We start from the raw sequence: 16,383 nt of genomic DNA, 5'->3' as shown, positions 1-16,383 counted from the left end.
ATTGAAAGATCTGTTGCACTTTCAGAAGTCAACCAAAATGTATTCATTTTAAAAGAATTTAACCAAAATATACTATCCATTTCTTTCTGCCACCCAAAAGAAATCTCTCATGAAACAAAACGAACATAACTTGTTGGGTTTTATTTGGGCTCCCAACTATGAAAAAGGCCCAATATGGTTAAAGTTCACTTTTAATTCATTAAGGGTATTATAGTATTTAAAAGGGTTATGTTATAATCTAATTGCTCTAGTATTTAAAGAGCGGTAGCCATCATTAAGAGGTAGAAGTCAAAAATTAAAAGAGAGGAAGAAAGAGAAAATCTTATAGCAGATTTTCGCCTACAACCGCGCAGGTTAATCAAACTCACGATCGAAGATTCAAACAAAGTTTTTCTGGGTTTAAAGGTTCTTCCTAATTTAAGTTTTTATTTGACTTGTTTGGGACTAAAAAGTTGTATTTTTTGGGTATTCCTTTTTATCTTTCTACGGCATTAAAGGTTGGTATACCTTGTTTGTATTCCCGACTCTAATTTTAGTGGAGCTTGAAATGAACGTAAAGTCCCGTGCTTTTTACTCCTTGATTTGAGGAAGTTTTTCACGTAAAAATTATGTGTGTGCATTGTGTTATTTATTTCCGCTTTTACTTTTGCTTTATTTGCTCCTAAGTTTTTCAATCAAGTAGGGAATTGAATATACATTTTTCCCAACAAGTGATATCAGAGCTTGGTTAGCTGTTTAGGACTTGATTGAATTATGGAGATAAACACAAGTAGGATGATTTTTCTCAATGGTTCAAATTATCAAATTTGGAAAGGAAAGATGAAGGATTTGTTATTTGTTAAGGCTTTACACTTACCCGTTTTTGGTAGTGAGAAACCTGCATCCAAATCTGACGAGGAATGGAATTTTGAGCATGAACAGGTATGTGGTTTTATTCGTCAGTTTGTTGAAGAGAATGTTTACAACCACATTTAATATGAGACAAATTCACAATCTTTATGGAATAAACTAGAAAATTTATATGCTTTAAAGACTGGAAGTAATAAATTATTCTTACTTCAGAAATTAATTCATTTGAGATATAATGATAGTGCTTCTATGGCTGACCATTTAAATGAGTTTCAGGGTGTTTTCTGATCAGATGTCAGGCATGGGAATTAAGTTTGAATATGATGTTCAAGGACTTTGGTTATTGACTACTCTACCCGATTCGTGGGAAACGTTTAAGGTTTCTCTTTATAATTATGTTGTTAATGGTGCAGTAACTCTACAGATTGCCAAAGGTGGCGTCATGAATGAGGAATTAAGAAGAAAATTTCAAGGGTCTTCGATAAATTCAAATGTGCTGGTTACTAAAAATAGGGGGAGACAGATGAACAGGGGTGGAAAAGACAATGTGAGACATAAGAGTCGAAGTAAGTCCAAATCCAAGTACAAGTCAGTTGAATGTTATCATTGTGGGGATCTAATCAAAATAAAGATGTTGGTGAAGATCGTGTGTCAATAGCGACTTCAAATGATCTTGTAACTGTCCACGATGAGAATATAATTAACCTTGTATGTAATGAGTCGAGTTGGGTGATTGACACCGAAGCTTTCTTGCATGCTACGCCAAGGAAAGACTATTTTACGTCTTATACTTTAGGTGATTTTGGAGTATTGAAGATGTGTAACGACAACTTAAGTAAGGTTATTGGTATTGGTGACGTTTGCTTGGATTCTAGTAATGGGTCAAAATTATTACTTAAGGATGTTCGACATACTCCATATATTAGGTTGAATTTGATATCAAGTGAAAAACTTGATGATGATGGTTTCACGAGTAGTTTTAGTTCTGGAAAATAGAAACTTTATAAAGGTAACTTGATTATAGCTCGAGGAGAGAAATATTCTAATTTATATTTGATGCAAACTTTGATATGAAAGGATAGTGTGAATGTTGTACGGAGTAAAGATGCTTCTAAATTATGACACAGAAGACTTGGTCACATCAGAGAAAAGGGATTGAATCTGTTGGTTAAGAAAAATGCTATTTCTGGTTTGAGTGAGACCGATTTGGAGAAATGTTCTCATTGTGTTGCTGGAAAACAAACTAGAGTATCGTTCAAGCATAATCTTCCTTCAAGAAAGTCAAAAGTCTTAAAGTTGGTGCATTCAGACATTTGTGGTCCTTTAAAGGTACGAACTATTAGTGGTGCTCTTTATTTTGTAACGTTTATTGATGATCATTCCAGGAAGCTTTGGGTATATATTTTGAAGTCTAAAGACGAGGTTTTAGACAAGTTTAAAGAGTTTAATACTCTTGTTGAAAGAGAGACCAAGAAGAAGATCAAGTACATTCGTAGTGATAATGGAGGTGAATATTGTGGTCCATTTGATGCATACTGCAGACAACAAGGGATCAGACATCAGAAAACACCTCCAAAGACTCCTTAGTTGAATGGTCTTGCAGAAAGGATGAACAAAACAATTGTTGAGAGGATTAGATGTTTGCTTTCAAAAGCAAAGTTATCTCAAACGTTTTGGGGTGAAATATTACTCACAGTAGTACATGTTATTAATTTGAGTCCTACAGTCGCTTTGGACGGTGAAGTTCCAAATAAGGTATGGACTCATAAAAATATTTCGTATGATCATTTACGAGTATTTGGATGCAGGTGCTCTGTTCATATTCCAAAGGATGAAAGATCAAAGTTGGATGTGAAAAGTCGAGAATGCATTTTTTTTGTTATGGCCAAGATGAATTTGGTTACAGATTATATGATTTAGTTGCAAAGAAGCTTGTCAGAAGTCGTGATGTCATCTTTTATGAAGATGAGACTATTGAAAACATTGATAAAGCTAAAAATAGTGAGTTGAAGGAAAAATGTGATTGGATAGATTCAGATCCAGTTCAATTATCTAAATCACCTAATTCAACAGAAAATCAGTTACAAAAGGATGATTCTCAAGAAGAACATGACGTTCAAATGGAGAATATTAGTAACGAGCAAGAAGAATTATCTACAATTCCATCTAAAAGATCAACAAGAGATTGACAACCTTCTACAAAATATTATATTTATTAAAATGTTTTAGTGACCGATGGGGGAGAGCCATAGTCATATGAAGAAGCTATGGATAGTGAATCCAAGCATAAATGGGTTGGTGCTATGACTGATGAGATGCTGTCTCTACATGATAATCATACTTTTGAGTTGGTAGAATTACCAAAAGGAAAAAAAGCTTTGAAGAACATGTGGGTATATAGACTGAAGCAAGATGATCATACTTCAGCTCCACGATACTTCAGCTCGTTTGGTTGTCAAAGGGTTTAGTCAAAGAAAGGGTATTGACTTTGACGAAATTTTCTCTCCTGTTGTTAAGATGACTTTAATCAGAATTATATTGAGTTTGGCAGCTAGTCTTGATTTGGAAGTTGAACAAATGGACATGGAGACGACCTTTCTTCATGGTGATTTAGAGGAAGGGATTTATATGGATCAACCTGATGGTTTTGAGGTCAAGGGTAAAGAGAATTGTGTTTGCAAGTTGAAAAAGAATTTGTATGGATTGAAGTAGGCTCCACGACAATGATACAAGAAGTTTGAGTTATTTATAAAGCAACACGGATATAAAAAGACTACTTCTGACCATTGTGTGTTTGTGCAAAAATTTTCTCCAGATGATTTTGTTATTCTGTTACTTTATGTTGATGATATGCTTATTGTTGGTCAACGAGAATTTATAGGTTGAAACAAAACCTAGGGAAATCCTTTGTAATGAAGGATCTTGGACAAGCAAAGTAGATTCTTGGAATTAGAATCAGTCGTGACAGAAAGATGAAAAAGTTATGGTTGTCTCAAGAAAAATATATTGAGAAAGTGTTACAAAGATTAAAAATTGAGAATGTTAAAAGTGTTGGCACACCTTTAGCGACTCATTTTAAATTGAGCTCCAAGTATAGTCCTTCAAATAATGATGAGAAGGAATATATGAAGAATGTTCTCTATAGTTCAGTTGTTGGTAGTCTTATGTATGATATGGTTAACACGAGACCAGATTTAACTTATGTTGTTGGTACTGTCAACAGGTTTCTTTCAAATCCGGGAAAAAAACATTGGGAAGCGGTGAAGTAGATATTGAGATATCTCAGAGGCACATCAAGTATGAAACTTTTCCTTGGAAATGAGAATCCGAATTTAGTTGGTTATACTGACTCAGATATGGCAGGTGATGTTGATTTAAGAAAATCCACTTCGGGCTATTTGATTAATTTTGGAGGGGGAGCTATTTCTTGGCAATCGAGACTATAGAAGTGTGTTTCGTTTTCAACCGCGGAGCTGAGCTTATTGCATCAACGGAAGCTTGTAAGGAGCTGATTTGGGTTAAGAAGTTATTATTTGAACTTGATATTGTGCAAGAAAGGTATGTGCTTCTCTATGATAGTCAAAGCGCTATTTATCTAGCGAAAAATTCAACATTTCATTCTAGATCTAAACATATTGATGTGAGGTATCATTGGATACGTGATGCGTTAGATGAAAAGTTGTTGATTTTAGAAAAGGTGCATACAGACGATACTAACGCTGATATGATGACTAAGGCACTACCACTAAGCAAGTTCAAGTTTTGTTGTTCAACCGCCGGGTTGACAACATCTTTCCCATAGTTGTGAGGGAGGAGTTTGTTGGGTTTTATTTTGGCTCCCAACTATGAAAAAGGCCCAATAGGGTTCAAGTTCACTTTTAATTCATTAAGAGTATTACAGTATTTAAAGGGTTATGTTATAACTTAATTTCTCTAGTATTTAAAGAGCGACAGCCGTCATTAAAAAGAAGAAGTAAAAAATTAAAAGAGAGGAAGAAAGAGAAAATCTTGTAGCAGATTTTCGCCTACAGCCGCGCATGTTCATCAAACTCACGATCGGAGATTCAAACAGAGTTTTTATGGGACTTAAAGGTTCTTCCTAATTTAAGTTTTTATTTGACTTGTTTGAGACCAAAAAGTTGTATCTTTTTGGATATGCCCTTTTATCTTTCTGCGGTATTAAAAGGTTGTTATACCTTGTTTGTATTCCCGACTCTGATTTTTGTGAAGCTTGAACTGGATGTAAAGTCCCGTGGTTTTTACTCCTTGATTTGAGGAGGTTTTCCACGTAAAAATTTCGTGTGTGCATTGTGTTATTTATTTCCGCTTTTACTTGTGCTTTATCTGCTCCTATGTTTTTCAATCAAGTAGGGAATAAAATATACATTTTTCTCAACATAACTGAACCATTGTTCAAGGTGGAGACAAAAGAATCATACACGACGAATATGGGTGATTTCTAATACATAGAGGAGTTGACGAGTTGATATGTCAAGGTAAGACTAAGTCGGAGAAGTATATTGGAGCTTGAATGAGAAAATAACAATTGTTCAAGGGAAATTCCTCGACCAAACTTCAATCCGTTTCTCAGATTTAATCTTCCCATTGGGAAGGAGAAATATTTGGTTAAAGTATATGATTTCTTTGAATTGGACAGGCTCAAATTGAGCTTTCAACACTTCTGTACACCATATAAATCGTTTTTGGACTATGATTCAACAAAAGTAACCCAAGAACAGAAAACCCGATTTTTGGATTTTAAGAAATTCAAATTTGGGTTTTTGTTTTTAAGATCAATTGATCAGTTCTATCTTATGCAGATAGTTTCAAAATTATCCTAGGATCAATATTCAACCATAAGACATCATAAATAGCAAGCATATAAGCTTATGCAATTTGAAATATAAAAATTTAAATTGTAAATATGAATTAGAGGGTGATTGAAACCTTACCAAGGATAGGATAACACTTCTTGATCATTAGAGAAGTTTTTTTGGGATGCTCAGATCCAAACTTTAAGACCTCAAACAAAAAATTTGAAAAATCTAAAAGCTTCAAGCTTTAATGGAGGATTTTTAGTTTTCTGAAATTTGAAAGTGGAGAGTGGGTTCCTCCATTTAGGAATAACTTAGAAGGTGTATTTAAATCTTCCTTGAGTCGATGGAGACTTCAAGTGGACTAAATCAGCCAAAAACCATTATTGGCATTTTGGATGTTCTTTCGGTCACTTGATGATATATGGATGAATCAAACCTATATGAGTAGTACAAATGATCAAATTGTAGGAATGTTCCATGTTGATGACAAAAAAGTAATCCTAAAAAGGGATGTCGGCCACTCAGATAGTGCATTCAAGGAAGCCCATTATCTCTCAACGAGAGCCGTCGAAAGCTCTAAAACACAGGTCATAAGGTATGATCCTTTCTCTGGATGTTCCTATCTTCTCAAGAGTCCTCTAAGGTCATATGTTGAGAGTGGATCCATTTTCTATTAGGACAATTAAAATGGTCTTTCCCTTCATTTACATAGAAATGTAGAGGGCTTTGTCATGATTTAGTTCGACTGTTGGAAGATCTTTGTCCTAAAGCCTATCATGTTGTGTTGGGAACTAGCAAATATGATCCCTACTAGTTCCTCTAGGGTAATGTTAGAAGCGACGTTACCATGCTTAATTCGTTGATGACTATTTTTCTATGCTCAATAGAGTACATTAGGATTTGCTAGATGGAAATGCTAACATTTGTCCTTTTAAGTTAGTTTAGGAGACTGTCTTTTGGGTTAAGATCTCTAGGCTTGTCTTCCTTCCTTTTCTATAATGAGGATTGTTGGGAAGTTTATGGCACTTGGGCCAATGTAGTTTTCATGAAACTAGGTTGAAAATTCATTCCTCCACGTGTTTCCATGATGTATATCAGGGCATGGAGGTGGATAGTCGTCCTTGACTTCCCCCATTTAGAAGTTTTACTAGAGTAGATTTTGAGCTTCTTTGTATGCCAAAGATCAATCGTGTTGATGTTTGGTATGTCATCGTGGATCTGGTCTAGGAGGACATCAGTGTTGATCATCACTTAATCAATTGTGAGTATGTTGACTTGATGATCTTATAGAGGATTCTTGGTTACCTCGGGCTTAGCAATTATATTTGATCGATCAAGTCTTGGAATAGGTGTTTTATGGCACTACAATTGTTAGTAGCGTGGTCCTTGGCTTGGTGATAGTCACACCAAAGTTTCTCGTATTTCCCCAAGACTAGTCTGTTTTCTCTTGGGGCGAGTGATTTTATTAGATTTTTTCATGAAGAATCTTCATGACATCACTGAGAGGCATTCCTAGGTTGTCAAAGGTCCTAGGGGTCTTGGTGACCTAGGACGTGTGGGTTTGGTAGGGGTTGTGGTCCCTACATTAGCTTGTATAAGCTTACTTGTGTCTCGCCTTTTGAGGCGATTGTTGTTGCTAGGTTGTGGTCACATGGTGCACTTCTGTCTTTTTATTTCTTGGGAAACGACTTGGAAGTGGATGGGAATCTTTCACTTCTTTTCTCTCTATATTTTCCTTCTCGATGACTTCATCGAGGTTAAAGATGTTTTTTTAGCAATTTCTTCATATTTTGAAAGGTTTTGACGACGAATCCAATAGAATATCGTTCGTTAACGCTTTCTAAGATCATATCAATTTCTCGTTGTTTGCTTGAGAGGGAATCAATTTCTTTGGCGACGACTTTCCATCTTTCAATAAACACAGAGAATTTCTTATTTTCTCCTTATTTGATATTCTTTAATCTATTTTCTAGTCGTTAGAGATTGAGATGCATAGGGAAGTGTTCTATGAATGTGTTAAGCTTGAAACTATAACTTAGCTTTCCGAGTTCTTGATTGTTGGGACTGAGTGTGGAATTCTATAATCAAGCGCAGCGGAAATAATATGAGAAGAGAATTCGAGGTTAAAGAGAGAAGAAACAAAGGTGAGAGAAGAGAATACTACTAGAATACACTTAGTAGTCCAAAAATAGAGGTTCAAGACCGAGAGAATAATTAAGAGTAAAAACTTTCACAATGATTTCATTCATGCCCAAAAAGTGGGGTGGACAATATCATTTATAGCGGCTGAATTACCCAAGAGTAGTTGGTTACAAATCTGTTAGAACAACTTTTAGGGACTTAGTCAACAATCAGTTTTGTGGGAAATAGAAAAACAGAATTAAAATATTGTTATGCTATGAAAACAAAGTTCCCGACCGAGTCTCTTAGACAAAGTGTTCCATGGGACCGAGGATGGTGTTGTTTTTTATTCGTGGATCATAACATCATCTCCCCCTTCAGAAGTTCGTCGACCTCGACGAAGAGACTTTTGTCTTGTTTGCCTCATTGCTGCCAACATCTCCGGGTATTGAATGCTTATCACTTCAGCATCTTCCCAAGTTTGGTCTTCTGTTTGAGTCCCATCCCAATTGATTAGTAGATGTTTTTTCATTTCCCATGCACCATGATGTCTTGTTCACCCACAATTTTGTCGATCCTGTTTGGTTGGGTGCTAAGTTGGGGAATATTTTCAATAGCTGGAGGGGTTCCTTGGAATGATTTTAATTGCGAGACATGGAAGACATTGTGTATCCTGGTGTCAGTCCTGAGTTCCAGCTTGTAAGCAACTTCCCAAATCCTTTCCAACACTTCAAATGGCCCAAAATACTTTGGTGAGAGCTTGTGGAATAACTTCTAGACCATGCGTTGTCTATATGGCTGTAACATCATTAATGCTCAGCTACCCACTTGCAATGTGACATCTTTTCTCTTTTTGTCCTGCTGTTGCTTCATACGATTCTGGGCTCTTTTCAAATGGAATTTTATGAGTTGGAGTGAGGCTTCCCTGGATGTTAGTGATACATCCACTTCTTCCACTCTCGAGTCTCCTACTACATACAGTGTGTGGACCGGAGGGGGGTATCCATATATTACTTCGAAAGGTGTTGTTTGTATTGTTGTATGGAAATTAGTATTATACCACCATTCTACCAAGGGCAACCAGTGTACCAAATCTTCCGGAGTTTGGCCAGCCATGCAGCGTAGATAAGTGACCAAGCATTTGTTGACTATCTCGGTCTGGCCATCCGTCTGGGGGTGATAAGCTGAGGATAAGGCTTGCTTCACTCCTTGTATACTTAAGAATTCCTGCCAGAAGGTGCTTAAGAACACTTTTCCCTGATCACTAATGATGGTTGTTGACATTCCGTGGAGCTTAGAAACGTTGTTCACAAATAATTCAGCTACTGTCCAGGTAGAAAAAGGGTGTTGCAGTCTCAGCTACTGTTACCAACACTTTTACCTTTTGACTTAGGCAAGCTTTCAATGAAATCTATGGAGACCGATTCCCAAAATCGATTGGGAATTGCTAAGGGCTGAAGAAGACCCCTATATGCTGAGTTATCAGGTTTGTTTTTTTTGCAAACTTCACAGGTTCAGACAAATTCTCTAATATCTTTAAGCATCCCTGGCCATAAGTAAACTAGCTGCATTTTCTTCTAGGTGACCAGAGTCCCCGAATGTCCCCCTTCTGCTCCCAAATGCATGGCTGCAATTAAGGTATTTCTGAGATCGTTATTCTTTCCTACCACCAGCCGGTCCCTTTTTCTTAACATCCCTTGGTCATATGAGCATTCAGAGTGAGAATCAACATTAACAAGAATTTCACGAATGACTTTGGCTAAGTTGGGATCTTCTTCATAGTTTTATTGAATTTGTTTTTGGACGGCAGTGTGATAGATCGAAATTCCTGCACATTGGACCCCTACTACCCGCCTAGACAAAGCATTTTCCACCAGGTTTTCTTTTCCCTTTTTATATTGAACAATAAAATCGTATCCCACCAGTTTGTAGAGCCATTTTTCTTGTTCCGGGGTTTGAACTCTTTGTTCCAGCAAGTATTTAAGAGCTTCATGATCGGTCTTCACAATGAATTGCTTGTATCTAAGGTAAGATCTCCACTTTTCCACCGCAAAGGTCAAGTCCATCAGCTCTTTTTCATACGTGGATGATGGTAACTTCTCTAGTTCAATCGCCTTGCTTATGAATGAGATGGGTCATCCTTCTTGCATTAATATTGCTCCAATACCGGCTCCACCTTCATCGATCTCCACTACAAAGGGAATATTGAAGTTGGGAAGCGTCAGGCCCAAAGGGGAAAGCATACGACGTTTCAACAACAGAAATGCATCTTCAGCATCTTCATTCCATGCAAATGGACCTTTTTTCAACATGGCAGTGAGGGGATGTTCTATAGAGCCATAACCTTTTATAAATCTTCTATAATATCTTGTAAAACCAAGGAACCCTTTCAATTGCTTAGTAGATTCTGGAACTGGCCATGTGCTCATTGCTTCTAACTTTGTTGGATCCGTGGCTACACCATTCTCGTCAAGGATATGGTCAAGATAGGAAATTTTCTTGCACCCAAAATTGTATTTTTCCCTTTTTAAGGAATAACTCGTTATGTTACAATATTGAAAGTACCTTATGTAAGTGCTGGATATGTTCCTTCCAACTCGGGCTGTATACTAGGATGTCAGCAAAAAATACTAGCACGAACTTCCTTATGAATGGTTTCAGGGTTGCGTTCATTAGGCTTTGAAAGGAGGATGGAGCATTGGATAGGCCGAAGGGCATCACCAAAAACTCATATAGGCCCTCGTGTGTCCGAAATGCTGTTTTGTGGCAGTCACCTAGGTACATCCTTATCTGGTGGAACCCTGAGCGCAAATCCAGCTTGGAAAAAAACCTGGACCCATGCAATTCTTCTATTAATTCTTCAATGACCGGGATAGGAAACTTGTCCTTGATGGTTGCTGAGTTTAGCCGCCTATAATCAATACACATTCTCCAGGAGAAGTCTTTCTTTTGGACCAGTACCTTAGGAGCGACAAAAGAGCTGTGGCTTCTCCTTATGACTCCCCTTTCCAGCATATCATTGACCAAATGTTCAATTTCTGTCTTTTGCAGGGCAGGATACCAGTAAGGACGTAGGCATACAACTTTCGTGCCTTCCTTTAGTGGGATGCAGTGATCCTGTTCTCTGGCGGGTGGTAAGTCCTCAGGTTGCTGAAATATTTGGCTGAAGTAATCTAGCATTTGCTGAAGGTCTTCAGGAACATCATCTGGCGCCCTTGTATAGAGTGAGAAAAACTGTGCTTCGTTTTCACTTCTTATTTGGACCATGGCAGCGACATTGCCTTTCTTTAATAACTTCTCTAGGCGGTCACCCTTCATTAGGTTGATCTGTGTATGGGGTATGCCTTGCAAGACCGTGCTTATCCCTTCTTTTTCATAAGAGAGGGTTAATTTTTTGAAGTCCCATTTTGAAGGGCCAAGAGTAATCAGTCATTCGATTCCCAGCATAATATTGTACCTTGTCATGGTTAATACCTTCATGTTTGTTTGATAAAACTTACCTTCCATATACCATTTCAGATCTTGGAAAAAGCTAGAGCATAGAATGTTAGAGCCGTCTGCCACTCGGACCGATAACACTTGGGTGGGAAGTATGTCATGACTAATGTTCTTCATTATCCTGCTATTAATGAAGTTATGAGTGCTGCATGTATCAATTAGAATCACAACCGGTAGGTTCCCGACTTTACCAAGAATCTGGAGTGTTCTTCCACTGCGTCAAGCTGTAAAGGAGAATCATCAAAGAATATCTCTTGAGCAGGTTCTTGGAAACTTGGGACGCTTTCTTGATCATTGGCCGAGACCATGAATAACTTTGATTTATATCTATGGTTTGGTTGCCATTTTTCATCGCAAGTGTAGCATAGGCCCTTCTTTCTCTTTGCATCCATTGAGACCGGGTCTAATTGCTTAATATGACCCTGGTTTGCATTTGAAGAGGACTCATATGATGAGCTCGGCTTGATGTATGGTGTTCTATTTGTGCTTTGCCAACTTGGTTTAATGTTGCTTGGATTGGGCAGTAGCGGCGACGGTTCGGCGCTGTACAAGTGCCCGCTGCTCATTAGAGACCGATACGTTGCTTCTTGGACTTTAGCCATGACTTCGTTTAGAGATTCAGGGATTCGCAACCTAATGCAGTTTGCAATCTCCTCCCTCAGACCGGACAGGTAGCAATCTATTACGTAGTCCCTTGGCATATGATATAATTTTTGAGAGATCGACATGTATCGAAGATTATATTCTTAAACCAAACTAACCTATTTCAAATTCATCAACTGTCTCATTGGAGTGTCGTGTATAGAGGGTCCGAATTGCGCCAAGAGGTCTCTCTTGAACACATCCCATGATAATGCTTCCCTCTAGTTGCGGTTCTGAAGATATGATCCGTACCACATTCTTGCTTCGCCAGAAAAGTGAAAGAGTGCTATATCTAGTTTAGTGGCATCCTTCGTCTTGTCAACCCTAAAGAATTGCTCGGCGGATATCAGCCAGCCCTCAACATCGGGTCCATCAAACCGAGGAATGTCGACCTTAGTTAGCCGAGTGGGAGGAATAAGGATGGCAATTTGAAACCGCCCCGCGAAAACCGAACTGAATTGCCCCATTTGGGAAGGTTTTCCCCCGAAACCGAACAAGGATGGGGCGGGCATAGTATTTGTGTCCCCCGCCCCGACCCAACCCGATTTCACCCCGATTCTACCCCGAATACCATAAATATAATTAAATATATTAAATCATCAATATATTTATTTATTTACTATATTTTATAAGAGTATTAAAATTATTTCTTTATAATAATATAAAATTTTAATATATTACAATATATATTATATTAAAAAATTCGTTTATATAATTTTATTGAATAATTTTTATTTATTTTTTTAAATAAAAATTATTAACGGTGCCCCGCGGGATTCTCCGAAACCGAAAAAAACCGAACAGGGCGGGGATGGTATTAAAAAAATCCCCGAAATTAAAACGGGGCGGGGATGATAATTGTATTTCCCGCCCTAAACCGCCCCATTGCCATCCCTAGGGAGGAACATAGTGTTGGTCGCAGTTCTGGCCAGGTTGTTGGGGTCGATATGGAGGACCGTGGCAAGAAGGCTCATCATCATCATAGGGGCCAGTGTGGGGATCTTGGCCTTTACCCGAAGCACCACTTTCAATCGCTGCAAGTCTTTCTTCAGCGACATTAAATCTTCCGTCCATGTTATTGCATAGTTCGGTCAACTTCTGTTTAAGGGCAGCATTCATAGCAGCCGATTCAGTCATGTGTTGGTGCAAAATGGCTTGTGTGGCCGCTGATTGTTGGGACAAGCCCTCGATTAGGAACTTTAGCGTCTCCATTTCTGTCTTCTAGCGGGTTTCTACCATTCCTAGAATCGCCCAGCTCTGATACCAATATGTTAAGCTTGAAATTGTAACTTAACTTTCCGAGTTTTTTATGTCAAGAATCGAGTTCTTGATTGTTGGGACCGAGTGTGGAATTCTATAATCAAGCGCAGCGGAAATAATATGAGAAGAGAAATCGAGGTTAAAGAGAGAAGAAACAAATGTGAGAGATGAGAATACTACTAGAATACACCGAGTAGTCCAAGAATAGAGGTTCAAGACCGAGAGAATAATTAAGAGTAAGAACTTTCATAAAGCTTTCATTCATGTCCAAAAAGTGGGGTGGACATCAACATTTAAAGTGGTTGAATTATCCAAGAGTAGTCGGTTAAAAATTTGTTACAACAACTTTTAGGGACTTAGTCAACAATCAGTTTTGTGGGAAATAAAAAAACAGAATTAAAATATTGTTATGCTATGAAAACAAAGTTCCCGACCGAGTCTCTTAGCCAAATTGTTCCATGGGACCGAGGACGGTGTTGTTTTTTATTCGTGAATCGTAACAGAATGCTTCATCCAATTCCTACGTGGATTGTAGATATATTGCATTTTCTGGTGATACTAGCGTAGAGCATCATTCTCAGGATATTGATGGTATAAAAGGAGAATAATCGATTCTTAGAGCCGCAATGGGGTCATTGCAGACATATACATCTTGAAGAAAACAGACGGATCACTTTTTTCAATGTTTTTGAATTTTGCTGAAAGCTTAATGCCTAGTGAAATAATTGCTCGTTCAATAGTTTTCATTGGGGAATAATGATAAATTTGGAATTGTGGTTGGAGCAATTTTTCAAATTTAGGACTCTCCTAATATTTTGTCATTTGTAGAACTCTTATTTCCTTGTTTAATTATATTTAAAACTCCATCTAACCTTCGTTATTTATTTAACATTAATTTGATTTTTATTTATTTCTTTATTATTATTCTAACCAAAATGTTTTATTTCCTTTATCAATTGATTTCTTGTCCCCAAATTGCCCCCCTTTAGTATGATACTCTTGTGCTCTATAGAACTTCTTTGCCGGAAGTATTTCAGTCATAATATTTCTAATCAACACTTTTTGCCGTCGATCCTTTGATTCTATCATTAATCTCTCTTCCTTCTCCATATAAAAGAATATTCCAGATCGATACTGTGTCCCAACATCATTTCCCTAAATCATTCACCACCCCTCTTCTTTATATGTCATAAAACCCTAAATAGAGTTATTTAACTCAATAAAAATATATACATACCTAGCGATTCAGAGTTGTGGGACCATGCTTTTTCCAGAAAGCATCAAGAAGATTCTCGTAGCTACACTCCTTGGGATCATACTAAACCCTAACAATCTTAGAGTGATTCGTCGTACCCGAACAAATGCCATTGTAGGTTGGATTGTGAAGAAATGCCATCGTATCCAACCTCGGTCTTCGTCACACCAAGAACTATCTAAAAAGCTAATTCAACACCCCAAAAGCAGTCGGCGTCGAATTGAGAAAACTTCTATCCAGGATCAGGAACATCGTCGTCAGGACCCTAGGCGATCGATGCTGATGAAGAGTCAATGTCGATTAAGAAAAAAACATTAAGGCTGAATAATAATAAAGAAATAAATAAAAAATCAAATTAATGTTAAATAAATAACGGACGTTAGAGGGAGTTTTAAATATAATTAAACAAGAAAAGAAGAGTTCTATAAATGACAAAATATTAGGAGAGTCCTATATTTGAAAAATCGCTTCAACCACAGTCATAATTTTTCATTATTCTCGTTTTCATTGCATCTTTCCAGTCATAGTGCACTTCGACACTTTTTCCCTTAGCTATTTTTTCTACCTGGGCTTACATTTCCATTTACATGGCCCGTATCTAAGCCATTTGGTTTTCATACTCTGTAAAAGGAGATTGACCAGCTACTGGGATTGGACGTTCCGGTGGTCCTAAGGGGTCAAGTATTTCCTAATGTATCTCATGTTGGGCCCGTAGGTTAATGGGAGTTACCATAACTGGATTAGGTCGGTTAGGTGTTCAAGAGGAAGAAGGTATGTTTTGGAATTTGGAAAGAATTTGTTGATTAGTTAGAGCATTTATTATCAGCACGAGTTGTTCCGTCACATGTTGCAAAGTTGCCTTCATTTTCTTGAATTTGGTTGAGGATACCGTTTAAGAGATTGGAGGTTCTTCAGCAATTTATTTTTTTGTGAAAGACGACAAAGCGTCAATTAAATAAAAAGACATAAAGGGGCAAAGGAGTTACATGAGTTTAAAGAATATTTGAGTAAAAGAAACTGAATGAAGGACAATAATGAAAAAAGAGATAACAAATGACAAATGAGAATTGAGAATTAATGTACAATGAAATCAGTGGTGAGGGTGACTTTCTCGTAAGTAATGTTCCAATTTTGGCAGATTAACCAATTCTTCTCGTCTGTAGGAATACTCCTCCATGTTCGGATGAGGGAGTTGTCGTCGGTTATGATATTGTTCCTCTCCATCCAAATGTGATCAACAATTTTGGCGAAGAAACACTTAAAGGTATTGGAGTTGAAGTTGTTGCCCTTAATCTTGGTGATGGCGAGGTCCTTGATGTCGGTCCATTCATTTGGAAAGCTGAATAGGCCCATTGATGTGGAGAATCTATGCTAAAGTAAGGAGGCAAAAGGGCAGTTCCCAATGAGGTGTTTAGATGACTACTAATTTCTCAAGCAAAGGAGGAAATTAGGGTCCAGGATGCTCATGTACTTCTTGATCCGATGACATGTATAGAGTCTCTCGTGGAAGGCGAGCCATAAAATGAATTGGTGTATGGGGATCACTTTGGTAGACCACACTAAGTGGGACTAGGGGACAATGTTCCCATGATCACAAACACAATCCCAAGAAGACCCTGAGACAAACCTACCATTGTTCTCGACATTCCAAACATGGGAATCCTCATGATTATTTAGATGAAAGGATGAAAGTGCGTCAAGGATTCTCGCACCTTCTGGAATAGTCCTCAAAAGTTTGTTCTAATCGCCGCTCTTGACTTGCTGAAGTATGGCCAATTGACATTTCTGTTTGATTTGAGTGATGGAGAAGACATTGTTATGAAGGATGGGGTATGTTTCTTTAGCCATTAAGTTGTAACCCCCAAGAGTCCCGCAGTCGCGCGTCATAACGCGTGCATGTGGGCCTAAGGTGACTCGAAGTTCTACGATTTTAACATTAGT

At 37.7% G+C, this 16,383-nt stretch overlaps 1 pseudogene; it reads right to left on the bottom strand.

The window, feature by feature from the left end:
- Positions 1–13,764: 13,764 nt before the first annotated feature.
- LOC124934829 lies at positions 13,765–15,795 on the bottom strand (annotated as a pseudogene).
- Between the last annotated feature and the right edge of the window lie 588 nt (positions 15,796–16,383).

Source organism: Impatiens glandulifera, chromosome 4 (assembly GCF_907164915.1).
Source record: "Impatiens glandulifera chromosome 4, dImpGla2.1, whole genome shotgun sequence".
Lineage (NCBI taxonomy): Eukaryota > Viridiplantae > Streptophyta > Magnoliopsida > Ericales > Balsaminaceae > Impatiens > Impatiens glandulifera.
This window is presented reverse-complemented; position numbering and strand designations above follow the sequence as displayed.